Source organism: Erinaceus europaeus, chromosome 1 (assembly GCF_950295315.1).
Source record: "Erinaceus europaeus chromosome 1, mEriEur2.1, whole genome shotgun sequence".
Taxonomy (NCBI): Eukaryota; Metazoa; Chordata; class Mammalia; order Eulipotyphla; family Erinaceidae; genus Erinaceus; species Erinaceus europaeus.
In genome coordinates this window covers 207905643-207920133 of record NC_080162.1, presented here as the reverse complement: position 1 = coordinate 207920133, position 14491 = coordinate 207905643, and the positions used below count along the sequence as shown (strand labels likewise).

The following is a 14491-nucleotide window of genomic DNA, read 5'->3' as shown; positions in this document are numbered from 1 at the left end:
AGCCACACGCTTTTCTGATTGTCTGTAATCCTCAGAAGACTGCCACCGTCTCAGTGTTTCTGGAATGGGGCTCAGGCCAACCTGAAGATGGAGTGGGCATGCACCAGACATGGAAACACCCCTGGGCTTGCCCCCTCAACTGGCTAAGGATAAAGCAGCCTGGCTTGTGGTTCAGAGCGGGGCGTGTCTGGGAGTGGAAAGACTGGTTTTCAGTTAGATGGAGGTAGGGGGGATTTCCCAAGTGCTGCTTTTCCCAAGACTGTCTGTCATCACACCCCCTCACTGGCTGGGTAAAAAGAACAGGGGTGAAAGAACAGAGACACTTAAATATAAGAAACGGGGCAGCCAGTGGCGCACCTGGTTAAGCGCTCACATTACAACGCGCAAGGACCCAGGTTCAAGCCCCTGACCCCCACCTGCAGGGGGAAAGCTTCACGAGTGGTGAAGCAGGGCTGCAGGTGTCTCTCTGTCTCTGTCCAATAATATATATATATGAAAGATATATGTATACATATACATGTATCTATGGAACGGAGAAGCCCTGTGTAGGTACAGGTGTGCACGCCAGGCTTCACAGACAGGGCTGTGCTGACCACAGGTTTTTCTAAAGTGCAGCCGGGTGGGCATACGTCTGCCTCCCTGGAGAGAACCTGATGGCCAGATGTCCTGTGTGTAGCACGGAGGCCATAGCTTTGGTTTCCACAGTTGTTTGTGAGATGTCACTTTCTTTGGTTTCTGATGCAGCTTTTGAAGCTTGACTTGGAATTTCTTGGGGGCCTGCCTTGTGCTTTTGATGGTGATGGCCTTGCGTCCGGTCATGGGCCAGTAAAGGCTGATGACGATAGGGAGGAGGACCAGCTGTGTCTCCTGCAGGCTGGCAGGCATTGTGCAGAGCTGACCTTGCAGGTATGAACAGTAGTCACTTCTGGAGCTTGGTGCAGCTAATGTCAGTTCCCTCCCTCCCTCTCTCTCTCTCTCTCTCTCCCTTTCTTTCTCTCTTTCTTTCCCTCTTTCTCTCTTCCTTCCTTCCTTTCTTTCTCTCTCTTTCTTCCCTCTCTCCCTCCCTCCCCCCTCTCTCTTTCTTTCTTTCTTCCTTCCTTCCTTTCTTTCTTTCTTTCTTTCTTTCTTTCTTTCTTTCTTTCTTTCTTTCTTATCTTTGTCTATCAGATAGAGACAGCCAGGAGTGGAGAGGGTATGGGGAGAGAGAAAAGCAAAGAGACGCCTGCAGCCCTGCTTCTCCCTTTGCAAGGCTTTCCCCCTGCAGGTAGGGACCAGGGACTCAAACCTTGGTCCTTCTTTGTTCATTGTAACGTGCTCTCAACCAGGAGAGCCACCACCCGGTCCCCAGTTTTCTTTTCTTTTTAAATTTTATTAGTGCTTTAATATTGATTTACAAAGTGATAGTGTAACAGGGTTACAACCCTGCACCATTCCCACCACCAGAGTTCTGAATCCTCAGTCCCTCCACTGGAAGCTACAGCAGTTCACCTAAGGTTGCAGATATGGGTTGACTATTATTTCTACAACTATCTGTCTCTATTTGCCCCCCACCCCCACCCCATAGTCCCATCTCCTCATCCTTTCCAAGTCACACCTACTCCTGTTACTCCATCCAAATGTCCTTCATTTTTTCCTCTTCTCTCTCTGGGTCCTGATGGAGTTGGAGTTCAGAGCCCTCTGATCATCTTCCCCCTATCATTTCTCCCCCTCTGGGAGTATGGACCCAAATTCTTTATGGGGAGCAGAAGGTGGGAGTTCTGGCTTCTGTAGTTGCTTCTCTGCTGGACATGGGTGTTGGCAGGTGGATCCACACCCCCAGCCTGTCTCTGTCTTTCCCTGGTGGGGCAGGGCTCTGGGGAGGGGAGGCTCCAGGACACAGGGGTGAGGGCCTGCATGTGATAGTTTTCAAAGTAGATAAGCAGCATCTACCCGGGAACAGAGCAGTAGATGTGTTTGTCAGTCACTTAAGATTGACAGGCAAGTTTTCTGCTTCCTGTGCAAACCCAGTGGTGGGTCACAGCATTGTAGTCAAGTTTCTCTCTTTAATTGGGAGGTTAATGGTTTCTGGAATAGTTATCACATGGGTACGGTTTCTCAGCTCACGTGTTGAGTGTGTGGAAGTCACTCCCTGTGCAGGCCCTTTCACCGGCACGCTGCAGGGCCTGAAACCACATCCTCCCTCCTGCTTCCTTCCCCAGGTGAGTGAAAACACCACTCAGCACCTGACACTTGACTGGCATTCAGTGTGTCCTTGGCTCGAACCTGGAGGGGAAGCGATTCTCAGTCTGCTCCTCCTTCTGCTTCAGTGGAAGGAGCCAGTCAGGGAGGGAGGCCTCAGCACCCACGCGCATGGTACCAGTCTTTTCAGCTCAGCCTTTGGGGAGGGTAAGCTTGAACCAGTGGCTAGAGGCCTCATAGGTGAGACCGGATCAAGCCAGATTCTTCATGCTCGCTAGATGGTGAGGTTGGGATGAAGCTTCCTGAACTCTCTGCTTATCTCATGTTCAGTGTGTGACGCTCATTGGAGGAACCTGTCATGTTTCTGAGATTGCATCTTTTAATTCATTCATTCATCAGATAGAGAAAGAGAGAAATCAAGAGAGGAAGTGGACATGGGGAAAGAGAGAGAGAGAGAGAGAGAGACCCATAGACGTGCTTGGGGGGGGGGGGGTGGGAGCTTGAGCCCAAATCCTTGCCCAGGTCCTTGAGCTTAGTACTCTGTGTGCCTAAGTAGGTGCACCAGTTCCTGGCCCTTTAATTTTTTTTTTTTTTACTTTTTATTTTGATGAGAGAGAGACTGAGAGTGCTGTGCTCAGCTTTGGTTTATGGTGGTGCTGGGGATCAAAGTTGAGACTTTGGTCTGAGGCATGGAATTGTTGCTATCTCTCCCACCTCACCTCAGTCTTCCTCCTCCTTTCTTTCCTTCCTTCCTTCCTTCCTTCCTTCCTCCCTCCCTCCCTCCCTCCCTCCCTCCCTCCCTCCCTCCCTCCCTCCCTTCCTTCTCAGCACTGGTTTATGGTGGTTCTGGGGATAGAACCTGGAGCCTTGGGTGCCTCAAGCATGGAAGGCTTTTTGCATAACCATCATCCTGTCACTCATTCTTAGAGTGCTGAGTCACAGCCATCCCTCAGTGCATCGGGACACTCCTACAGAACAGCTCTGTGACAACGAGGAGCCCTCTGAAGGCTCAGCCCGGGCCTGCCCTGCTGCCAGACTTGTCAGCCTGCCTACAGCCAAGCCTTAGACCTGAGTGCAACGTTTCATTTCTTAACATGCCCTGTTGCTCAAGAGTCACCACTTCCAGGCAGCCTTCCTGGCAGCATCCAACAGCAAATGTTCACTTTCCCTTGCTGGGTGTGCTGCTGGGCACTGACTCATCCATTAACCCTGTCAGTGCATTCGCTCTAGGTTCTGACTCCCACCAGCCCTTGAGTGAGTGTGTGTGTGTGTTGTGTGTGTGTGTTGTGTGTGTGTGTGTGTTGCGTGTGTGTGTGTGTTGGGTGTGTATATTGGGTGTGTGTATGTTGGGTGTGTTGGGTGTGGGTGTTTTGTGTGTGTGTGTGTGTGTGTTGGTTGTGTTGGGTGTGTGTGTTGGGTGTGTGTGTTGGGTGTGTGTGTGTTGTGTGTGTGTGTATGTTGGGTATACGTACGTGTGTGTGTTGGGTGTGTGTGTGTATGTTGGATGTGTTGTGTGTGTGCGTTTGTGTGGGGGTGTGTGTGTTGGGGGGGTGTGTGTATGTTGTGTGTGTGTGTTGTGTGTGTGTGTATGTTGGTTGTGCTGGGTGTGTGAGTGTGTGTGTGTATGTTGGGTGTGTTGTGTGTGTTGGGGGTGTGTGTATGTTGGGGGTGTGTGTGTATGTTGGTTGTGCTGGGTGTGTGCTGTGTGTGTGTGTGTGTTGGGTGTGTGTGTGTATGTTGGGTGTGTTGGGTGTGCGTTTGCGTGTGTGTGTGTGTTGGGTGTGTGTGTGTATGTTGGTTGTGCTGGGTGTGTGAGTGTGTGTGTGTTGGGTGTGTGTGTGTTGTGTGTGTGCGTTTGCATGGGTGTTTGTGTGGTGTGTGTGTGTTGGGTGTGTGTATGTTGGTTGTGCTGGGTGTGTGAATGTGTGTGTGTGTGTTGGGTGTGTGTGTGTGTGTTGGGGTGTGTTGTGTGTATGTTGGTTGTGCTGGGTGTGAGTGTGTGTGTGTGTGTTGGGTGTGTTGTGTGTGTGTTGGGGGTATGTGTGTGTATGTTGGTTGTGCTGGGTGTGTGTGTTGGGTGTGTTGTGTGTGTATTGTGTGTGTGTGGTGTATGTTGGGTGTGTTGTGCATGCGTGCGTGTGCGTGCGTGTGCGTGTGCATGTGTGTGCGCATCTAGCCTGCCTCCTCCCCTGGAGCCTGGATCTAGCAGGACGCCTCTTCAGCCACTGTGTTCCACCAGGGGCTGCCACTACTGCAGCTGGCAGTTGTTCCTTCCCGTAGCTCATTCACTGAAAACTACTCTTGTTGACTGTTATGTTCAACACTGTTATGTTCTTATCCGAGACCTGAGCAAGGGGTCCGGAGAGGCTCACACTGTGCTCAGGGTCAGACATGCACCTTCACACTCATGCAAGCTGGCTCCAGGGTCAACAGACTGAGTGCCATCGCTGCTCTTTGTCCCGGAGCTTCCAAGCAGGGAAGTGACATGCCACATGGAATTTAGACGCCTTAGGCAGGGGTAGATAGCATCATGGTTGTGCAAAGAGACCCTCATGCCTGAAGCCTCAAAGTCCCAGGTTCAGTCCCCCGCACCACCATAAACCAGAGCTGAGCAGCGCTCACTATTATCGCCTCCAGGGTTGTCACTGAGGTACAGTGATGGGCACTACAGAACCACTGCTCCTGGAAGCCTCTTTTCCCATTTTATTGGACAGGACAGAGAGAAGTTGTGAGAGGAGAGGGAGATAGAGAGGGAGAGAGGTAGAGAGACACCTGCAAGGCCTGCTTCACCACTTGTGAAGCTTCCTCCTTGCAGGAGGGGAGTGGGGGCTTGAACCCAGATCCTTGTACTTAGTACTGTGAGCACAGGACTTATATTCCTGAGGCCATGGGCTTCATCCCTGGCACCACCTGTACTCAGGTGATGCTTCTCTCTCTCTCTTTTTCCTCTTCTATGAAATAATTAAAAAAAATATTTATGTATTCCCTTTTGTTGCCCTTTTGTTGTTGTTGTTGTTGTTGTTGTTGTTATTGTTGTTGCTATTATTGTCGTTGTTGGATAGGACAGAGAGAAATGGAGAGAGGAGGGGAAGACAGAGAGGGGGAGAGAAAGACAGACACCTGCAGACCTGTGAAGCGACTCTCCTGCAGGTGGAGAGCAGGGGGCTTGAACCGGGATCCTTAGGCTGGTCCTTGTGCTTTGCGCCATGTGCACTTAGCCTGTTGTGCTACCATACAACTCCTGTAAATAATTTTCTAATGTCCCCCTCCCAAGTTACCCATGGTGGGAGTGGCTGTCCTGCGCGTCACCCATCACCTGAGTGTGTCCCCAGTGGGCCACTGGGCTCACTGTCCCACCTCACTGGACATGGAGTCCATCCCGTGCTGTCCCACGATGCCAGCTGGAAGCCACAGCAGGGCTCCGTGTTCCAGCTGCCTCACTGCTGCTTTCCTTTAAGGGACACATGGCCCACTCACCACGGCCACTGCAGAAATGCAGTTCCAGTCATTTTTTAAATATATTTATTTATTCCCTTTAGTTGCTCTTGTTGTTTTATTGTAGTTCTTATTATTGATGCCATTTTTGTTAGATAGGACAGAGAGAAATGGAGAGAGGAGGGGAAGACAGAGAGGGGGAGAGAAAGACAGACACCTGCAGACCTGCTTCACCGCCTGTGAAGCGACTCCCCTGCAGGTGGGGAGCCAGGGGATTGAACTGGGATCCTTAGGCTGGTCCTTGTACTTTGCGTCACCTGCACTTAACCGGCTGCACTACCACCCGACTCCTCCAGAAAGTCTTAAAGCCATAAATTGAGGCAGCACCCTGGGTCTCGGACCCTGGTTAGGGCTCCTCAAAGCCACACATGGCCCAGCAACGGGTAGCAGAGCTGCAGGGGGGGTTGAGTAACAGCAAGCACTTGGAGGTCAGGATGGGACCTCTTCTTAGTGACTGCTAACTCCCTATGCAGGGCAGTTGGCCTTGAGACCATGATCACAGCCCAGGAGACCCAGGATACAGAAACTAAGGGCAGGGGGGGAGTGGTAGAGTGCCCATATCACAGTGCACAAGGACCCAGGTTCAAGCCCTTGATCCCCACCTGCAGGGGGAAAGCTTCACGAGTGGTGAAGCGGGGCTGCAGGGGTCTCTCTCCATGTCCACCTCCTCTCCTGATTTCTCTCTGTCTATATCTGATGAGTGCATGAATTAAAAGCTGCACTCTCAGTAACGTGACAGGTTCCTCCAGTGAACCCCGCACACTGTCCTGTCCCATAAAATGGGAAGAACGACCGCCGGCAGCAGTGGATTTGTAGTGCCGGCACCGAGCTCCAGAGACAACTGTGGAGGAAAAACCACAAAAGGACAAGCAGTGAGAGTGTGTGGCGGAGCAGGAGAGAGAGGCAAGGCACCCTGAGGTCTCTGAGCGCCAATGAGCACCCTTTCCTCTGTGGTTCTCACTGTCCCCGGGACCACACGCCTGCCTGCCTGCCTTTTCTCTCCATTTATTCCTCTACCCCCCCCCCCACCAGAGCCAGTGTGCCAGCTTCCGGGCCATTTCCTTCCTGCCTCCGGGGCTGTCCACCCTTCTCTGGGCATGACCTCACCCTCGGCCGGGAAGCGGGCTCCTGTTCCCGCCTGTTTAGCCTGGCACAGCGACAGGTCGAATCACATGGTGACCCTGAGATGCCAGCCTCGTGAGTCAGCAGCAGCAGGCACAGGCGGGCGGGTGGGGCATTCCTGAGTGCTGACTGTCACCCGCCCGCCTGACACGGGACCCCCCCCCCCCCGCCCGCCCGCCCCCTTTTTGGAGTCCACTTGGGCATTGCACCAGCTGTTTTTGCTCTGGAGTGCTGAGTCACTGCCCCCGGGGTGGCCTCTGAGTCACCAGAGGCAGCTTTGTCCTTGACAAGAGCCCTTTGTGGGACCTTCTCGAGTCCCAGTTGACATCTGCTAGCAGCTACCCCGAGTCCTCGGCAACCCACACCAGTCCTAAAAGTCTGTCTGCTCGGAGATCCCGGAATTCAGGTGTTTGACATGGTGGCTCAATGCCGAGTGGCAGGTGGCACCATGGGCAGATTTAGCAGGCTGGACGGCACGGAGCCCGACTGGGTCTCTGGGGAGGATGCTGGTCTCGGGTCCCTACAGCTCCCCGCCCATGTGTGACAGCGCACAGGTGACCTGGGTCTTCAGAGTCTGAGCCTCTTACAGTGGCTCTGGAAACCCACTGCTGTTCCCACGAGGGAGCAGATGCGTCCACAGCCTCCCAGCTCTGGGCTTGCACGTGCGCTTACACCCCTCTCCTGGCCGACGAAACAGGGTCGCCGGTGGGGGACACTCGGTCTGAGGAGGAGACGTATATGCGCCCTGTAGCCCGAGCCCAGCTCACTTCTCTCTCCTCTGTTCTCTCACTGTGTGCGTCTCTGAAGGCAAGTCAGTCTGTCCGGCTCCTTCTCTTCCCTTCGGAAGCTCCCCGAGGCCTTGCGGCTGGGCTGTTCGCAGTGCAGGAAGCCAGCTGTTCTGAGGGAATCGAGGTGTCACCAGGAGCCTTGCTATTGCAGTGGGTTGTGGTCACAGGCTGAGTCCCAGGGCAGCCTCCATCCAGGCCTCTTGTGCTGAACTGGAGAGCAGCCTGAGGACTGACTGGGGCTCCCAAGGTCCTCTCTGCATGTGCCTGTGCGTGTGCGTGTGTTTCTCTCTGTGTATGTGTCGGGGGGCTGTGTGTGTGAGTGTGTGTACGTGTGTGAATGTGTGTACGTGTGTGTGCTGGGGGCTGTGTTTGTGAATGTGTGTATGTGTGTGTGCTGGGGGGCTGTGTGTGTGAGTGTGTGTACGTGTTTGAATGTGTGTACTTGTGTGTGCTGGGGGGCTGTGTGTGTGAGTGTGTGTACGTGTGTGTATGTGTGTGTGATGGGGCTGTGTTTGTGAGTGTGTGTACGTGTGTGAATGTGTGTACGTGTGTGTGCTGGGGGGCTGTGTTTGTGAGTGTGTGTATGTGTTTGAATGTGTGTACTTGTGTGTGCTGGGGGCTGTGTTTGTGAGTGTGTGTACGTGTGTGAATGTGTGTACGTGTGTGTGCTGGGGGGCTGTGTTTGTGAGTGTGTGTACGTGTTTGAATGTGTGTACTTGTGTGTGCTGGGGGCTGTGTTTGTGAGTGTGTGTACATGTGTGAATTGTGTACGTGTGTGTGCTGGGGGGCTGTGTTTGTGAATGTGTGTAGGTGTGTGAATGTGTGTACGTGTGTGTGCTGGGGGGCTGTGTTTGTGAATGTGTGTACGTGTGTTTGCTGGGGGGCTGTGTTTGTGAATGTGTGTACGTGTGTGAATGTGTGTACATGTGTGTGCTGGGGGCTGTGTTTGTGGGTGTGTGTAGGTGTGTGAATACGTGTACGTGTGTGTGCTGGGGGCTGTGTTTGTGAGTGTGTGTAGGTGTGTGAATATGTGTACGTGTGTAGGTCTGGGGGGGCAGAGAGGAGAGGCTGTGGAGTGGCACACTGATTGTGTTGTGGATGCAAGAAGCAGCCCTGAGCTGAGGCCGCAGGGCCGTGGGGAAGTGTCCATCCTAAGGAAGGCCCCTCCACTTGGAGTCCTGTGAGGCACTTCCGTTTTCTGAAGGGGCTTGTCCTCTTCTAGCCAGAGAGGGGGCCGGGGTCAGCGTGCGCCCTGGGGAGGCTGCAGACCAGCTGTTCGGCCCCCCGAGGTGGGGGCAGCCAGGCTGCCGGAGCCAGGCTTCTCTGGGTCTGTGTTTGAAACTGCTGAACTCTTCACCAGACTCCAGCCACCTGCCTGCTTTCTGTGAACACCGGGAGCCAAGGTTTCGCTGGGGGGAATTTGGGGCTGCCCTGTGGCTCCCGCATGTCCTGCCCACACATTTGTCCACCCCAGTTTCAGCTAAAACATCAGCCCCTCTGTCTTGGCTACTCTGCAGCTTCTCACCTTTCCCAGTACCCCATGGGGGCCTCATAGCGGTAGGCATTCTGGTTTTCCTTTAGAGAAATGAGATAGGAAAGATTTAGTTGCAGAAAATGGAATTGTGGGGAGCCAGGTGGTGGTGCACCTGCTTAAGCGCTCACAGTGCACAAGGAGCCAGGTTCAAGCCCCCAGTCTCCTCCGCCTGCGGGAGAAAAACTTCACAAGTGGTGAAGCAGGGCTGCAGGTTTCTTCCACTCTACCTCCCTTTCCCCCTCAATTTCCCTCTGTCTCTAAATAGTTTCCTTAAAAAAACCTGAGTTTCCTCTAATGTCATCTGAGAGTGCTGTCGTGTGCTTCTGCTGTCCTGAGACTGGACCGCTGAGAAGACCGTGCCCTGGCCTGGATCCCAGCTAGCAGACAGCGTCTCCCTGGACTCTCAGCGAGGTCCAGACACTGCAGCTGGAAGCCGATGATTTCTGACTTCCAGCTGGTTCTCCCCACACCCCCACCCCACCCTTTGCCCCCTTGAGTTTCCTGGCACATAGTAGACGCTCCACACATAGCTGCTGAATGAATGAGTGGGTATGTAAGTCATGCCTGCCTTCTGCAGCTGACAACTTTTGTGACTTGCCAATTACCTTCTGAATGGATTGATCTTGGTGGTAGACCCTGTTAAAATTAAGCTCTGAGTTAAAAAAATAAAGAGAAAGGGTGGGTCTGAGTTGAAGACACTGATGTGAATGTTCAGAATCTGACGAGGACTGTCAGCTGATCAAGGCCCCGGCCAGGGTCGTGAATTCACTCACTTCCCAAGAGTGCCAGACCCCCACAGACTCAGGCAAGGGGGCCTGCACTTCCCTCCCACAGCAGGTGTGTGAGCTAGAGGCAGAAAGACACTGAGGTGGGCAGTGCTTGAACACAGCCTCACTGGGTCTGGAAGAAAGAACAGATGTTGAAGTGGAGTCTCTGTGTTTCAAAGTTTCAGGACCAAGGAATACAAGATTATGATATGAGAGTTCTAATATTTATTTATCTATTCCCTTTTGTTACCCTTGTTTTATTGCTGTAGCTATTATTATTGTTGTTATTGAGTCATTGTTGTTGGATAGGACAGAGAGAAATGGAGAGAGGAGGGGAAGACAGAGAGGGGGAGAGAAAGACAGACACCTGCAGACTTACTTCACAGCCTGTGAAGCGACTCCCCTGCAGGTGGGGAGCCGGGGGTTCGAACTGGGATCCTTACACGGGTCCATGTGCTTTACGCCACGTGCGCTTAACCCACTGCGCTACTGCCCGACTCCCGATATGAGAGTTCTTAGAACCACTATGGACCCACGGAACATGTCAGAATCATATTTCTGAATTAAACCTACTAGTAATCTACCTGAAGCTGCCATTTTCTTTTTTATCATTCCTTTTTCTCTTGTGACTCTGTCTAAAGATTTAAAAAAAAATCCTAGCAGGTCTTTGCCATCTGGGCCAACCTTTTCAGATCAAAATGGAGGACGAGTCACATAGCCCAGACTTGGAAGCAGCCCAGGTGCCCAACAACAGATGTGTGGCTGAGAGGTTGTGGTCTAGATACACAATGGAATCCTACTTAGCTGTGAAGAATAGTGAATTCACCTTCTTCACCTCATCTTGGATAGAGCTTGAAGGAATCGTGTGAAGTGAGATCAGCCAGAAAGAGAAAGATGAATATGGTATGATCCCACTCATAGACAGAAGCTGAGAAATAAGAAGGGAAAACACAGCAGAACTTGGACTGGGTCTGGGGTACTGCACCGAAGTAAAGGGCTCGGGGTGGGGGGGAGGGTTCAGGTTCTGGAATAGGATGGAACAGAGGAGGACCTAGTGGGGGTTGTACTGTTAGGTGGAAAACTGGGAAATGTTCCACAAGTACCAGCCACTGTGCTTTACTGTCAACGATAAGCCATTAATCCCTCCCGTAAAGATTAAAGAAAAAGGGGCGAGGCTTCAGTGTGGTGGGAGCCCACGTGGAGCCTGGGCCACACACATGACAAGCACCCAGACTACCCAGGTAGCGACTTTGGTTCCCTAAGAGATTTGTTTTTGGTGAACTCGTAAGCAAGAGAAAGGTGAAGTGTTTTTCCTCTTAGTGTTATTGTTTGAACTTGGCAGCTCTTCCTCAGTCTCCTCTCCACACCCTCGTGTCCTTAGAGCATGTGTAATGAGCACGTGCGCTTATCTTCCCAGGAAAGGAGTGGGAGAATAGGAGCCAATACTGCCAGCATGCCCGCCTGTGCCAGGATGCCCATCTATGCCAGCATGCCCATATATGCCAGGATGCCTGCCTGTGCCAGGATGCCCACCTGTGCCAGGATGCCCACCTGTGCCAGGATACCCACCTATGCCAGGATTCCCACCTGTGTCAGGATACCCGCCTGTGCCAGGATGCCCACCTGTGCCAGTATGCTCACATATGCCAGGATGCCCACCTATGCTAGTATGTCCACCTATGCCAGGATGCCCACCTGTGCCAGGATACCCACATGTGCCAGGATGCCCACCTATGCTAGGATGCCCACCTATGCCAGGATACCCACCTGTGCTAGGATGCCCGCCTGTGCCAGGATGCCCACCTATGCTAGGATGCCCACCTATGCCAGGATGCTCACCTGTGCCAGGATACCCACCTGTGCCAGGATGCCCACCTGTGCCAGTATGCTCACATATGCCAGGATGCCCACCTATGCTAGTATGCCCACCTGTGCCAGGATACCCACCTGTGCCAGGATGCCCGCCTGTGCCAGGATGCCCACCTATGCTAGGATGCCCACCTATGCCAGGATGCTCACCTGTGCCAGGATACCCACCTGTGCCAGGATGCCCATCTGTGCCAGGATACCCACCTATGCCAGGATTCACACCTGTGCCATGACACCCACCTATGCCAGGATTCCCACCCATGCCAGCATGCCCGCCTGTGCCAGGATGCCCGCCTGTGCCAGCATGCCCACCTGTGCCAGCATGCCCACCTATGCCAGGATGCCCACCTATGCCAGGATGCCCACCTGTGCCAGCATGCCCACCTGTACCAGGATGCCCACCTATGCCAACATGCCCACCCATACCAGGATGCCCATATATGCCAGGGTGCCCGCCTGTGCCAGCATGCCCACCTATACCAGGATGCCCACCTGTGTCAGGATGCCCACCTATGCCAGCATGCCCACCTATACCAGGATGCCCACATATGCCAGGGTGCCCAGCTGTGCCAGCATGGCCACCTATACCAGGATGCCCACCCCTGCCAGCATGCCCACCTATACCAGGATGCCCACCTGTGTCAGGATGCCCACTTATACCAGGATGCCCACCTGTGTCAGGATGCCCGCCTATGCCAGGATGCCCACTTATAGCAGGATGCCTGCCTGTGCCAGCATGCCCACCTATACCAGGATGCCCATCTGTGCCAGCATGCCCACCTATACCAGGATGCCCACCTGTGCCAGCATGCCCACCTATATCAGGATGCCCACCTGTGTTAGGATGCCCGCCTATGCCAGGATGCCCATTTATAGCAGGATGCCTGCCTGTGCCAGGATGCCCACCTATGCTGGGCAGGACAGTCCAGGTTTCCTAGCAAGGACCCGTGTGTAAGCTAAGCGCCTTGCGCACAGTCACATGATGCCATTAGCAGAATATAAACTCTGGCCTTGCGGCCGGGTGGTGGTGCACGGACTGCATACACATTACAGTGCCCAAGGATCGGGGTTCAGGCCCCTGGTCCCCACCTGCAGGGGGAAGCTTTGCAAATGTGAAGCAGGGCTAAAGGTGTCTCTCCCTCTCTGTTTCCCCCATCTTCTTAATTTCCTTTCCTCCCCTCCCCTCCCCTCCCCTCCCCTCCTCCCTCCCTTCCTTTTCCTTTCCTCCTTCCTTCCCTCCCTCCCTCCCTCCCTCCCTCCCTCCCTCCCTCCCTTCCTTCTTTCCCTTTTTCCATTTTATTGGTTAGGACAGAGAGAAATTGAGAGAGGAGGGGAGATTTTTTTTGATTGAGAGTGTCCTATCTGAAGACATCCTTTGTGTCTTTGTCCCTACAAGCCGAAAGGCTGAGTCACTAGTCCCAGGGGGACAGCTTCTCTCCCCTCCTCTCCCACTCCTCAAGCTTGTGTTATCTGGGTGTGCCAAGCTGATGGGTGACACAGAAACTCGTGAAAACACCTCGTTTCTTGATGAAATGAGGTCCTGGGAGCAGCTCACATCTGCCAACAGTGAGGAGAACTGCAGCGCCCCGGGGATGGCGGGGATCAGTGTGTAGGCACGTGGAGCTCGGCAAGAGGACATCCTGACAGCAGGCAGCTCTGGGGCAGGGGGAAAGGCAGGTCTGGGCAGCGGGGAGGGGGCTACTGAAAGCAGAGTGCCTCCTAGCAGGACGGCTGCCAGCTGCGGGCTCTGGGGTGTGGCCTGGGGCAGGGCTTGGGTGCTTCCCAAAGGTCTTTTAAAATTTATTTTTATTTATTTATTTATTTAAATACTTATTTATTTATTCCCTTTTGTTGCCCTTGTTGCTTTTTTTTTTAATTGTTGCAGTTATTATTGTTGTTGTTATTGATGTCGTTCATTGTTGGATAGGACAGAGAGAAATGGAGAGAGGAGGGGAAGACAGAGGGGGAGAGAAAGACAGACACCTGCAGACCTGCTTCACCGCCTGCGAAGTGACTCCCCTGCAGGTGGGGAGCCGGGGGCTCAATTACACTTTTATTTATTTAATTAATTATTTATTTATTTATTTATTTATTTATATCATTGGATAGAGACAGAAAGAAATTGAGAGGAAAGGTGGAGGTGGGCAAGCAGGGGTAGATAGCATAATGGTTCTGCAAAGAGACTCTCATGCCTGAGGCTCCAAAGTCCTCGGTTCAGTCCCCCGCACCACCATAAGCCAGAGCTGAGCAGTGCTCTGGTAAAGAGAGGGGGGGGTTCCGGTGGTGGCACACCTGGTTGAATGCACACACCACAATGCAAAAGGACCCAAGTTCAAGCCCTGGTCCCCACCTGCAGGGGGAAAGCTTCCCCGGTGGTGAAACAGGGCTGCAGGTGTCTCTCGGCCCCTTCCTCTCCAACTCCCCTTTCCTCTCGATGTGTGGCTCTCTCTCTATCCAATAAAGAAATATAGGCAAGAGCCACGGAAGTCCCACAGAGTCATATTTAGCTCATTGTAGTCACGCAGAGGGATCGAGAGCAGGGACAGTGGTGGCTTTTAGGATGAACCAGCTCTATAGTCCCTAGAGACGGGGCCAGAAGGCTGAAGTGAGTCTAGAGGGTCCTCGGTCTTGAGACCCCACACGAAGGGCTCTCGACAGCCAGACAGCGGAGGCTCAGGCCTGGGTGTCTGCTGAGCCTTTTCCCGTGTGAAGCTCAGTTTGTCCCTGGCTAACTCGTC

General features: G+C 53.2%; 1 long non-coding RNA gene across 1 annotated transcript in view; it reads left to right on the top strand.

The window, feature by feature from the left end:
* The window catches only part of LOC132541337 (uncharacterized), a 55941-nt gene extending 53661 nt beyond the window's left edge, over positions 1-2280 (top strand). Inside the window, exon 3 of the long non-coding RNA XR_009552509.1 lies at positions 2199-2280. This is a non-coding gene — a long non-coding RNA (uncharacterized LOC132541337). The remainder of the gene's footprint in view (positions 1-2198) is intronic.
* The last annotated feature ends 12211 nt before the right edge of the window (positions 2281-14491 follow it).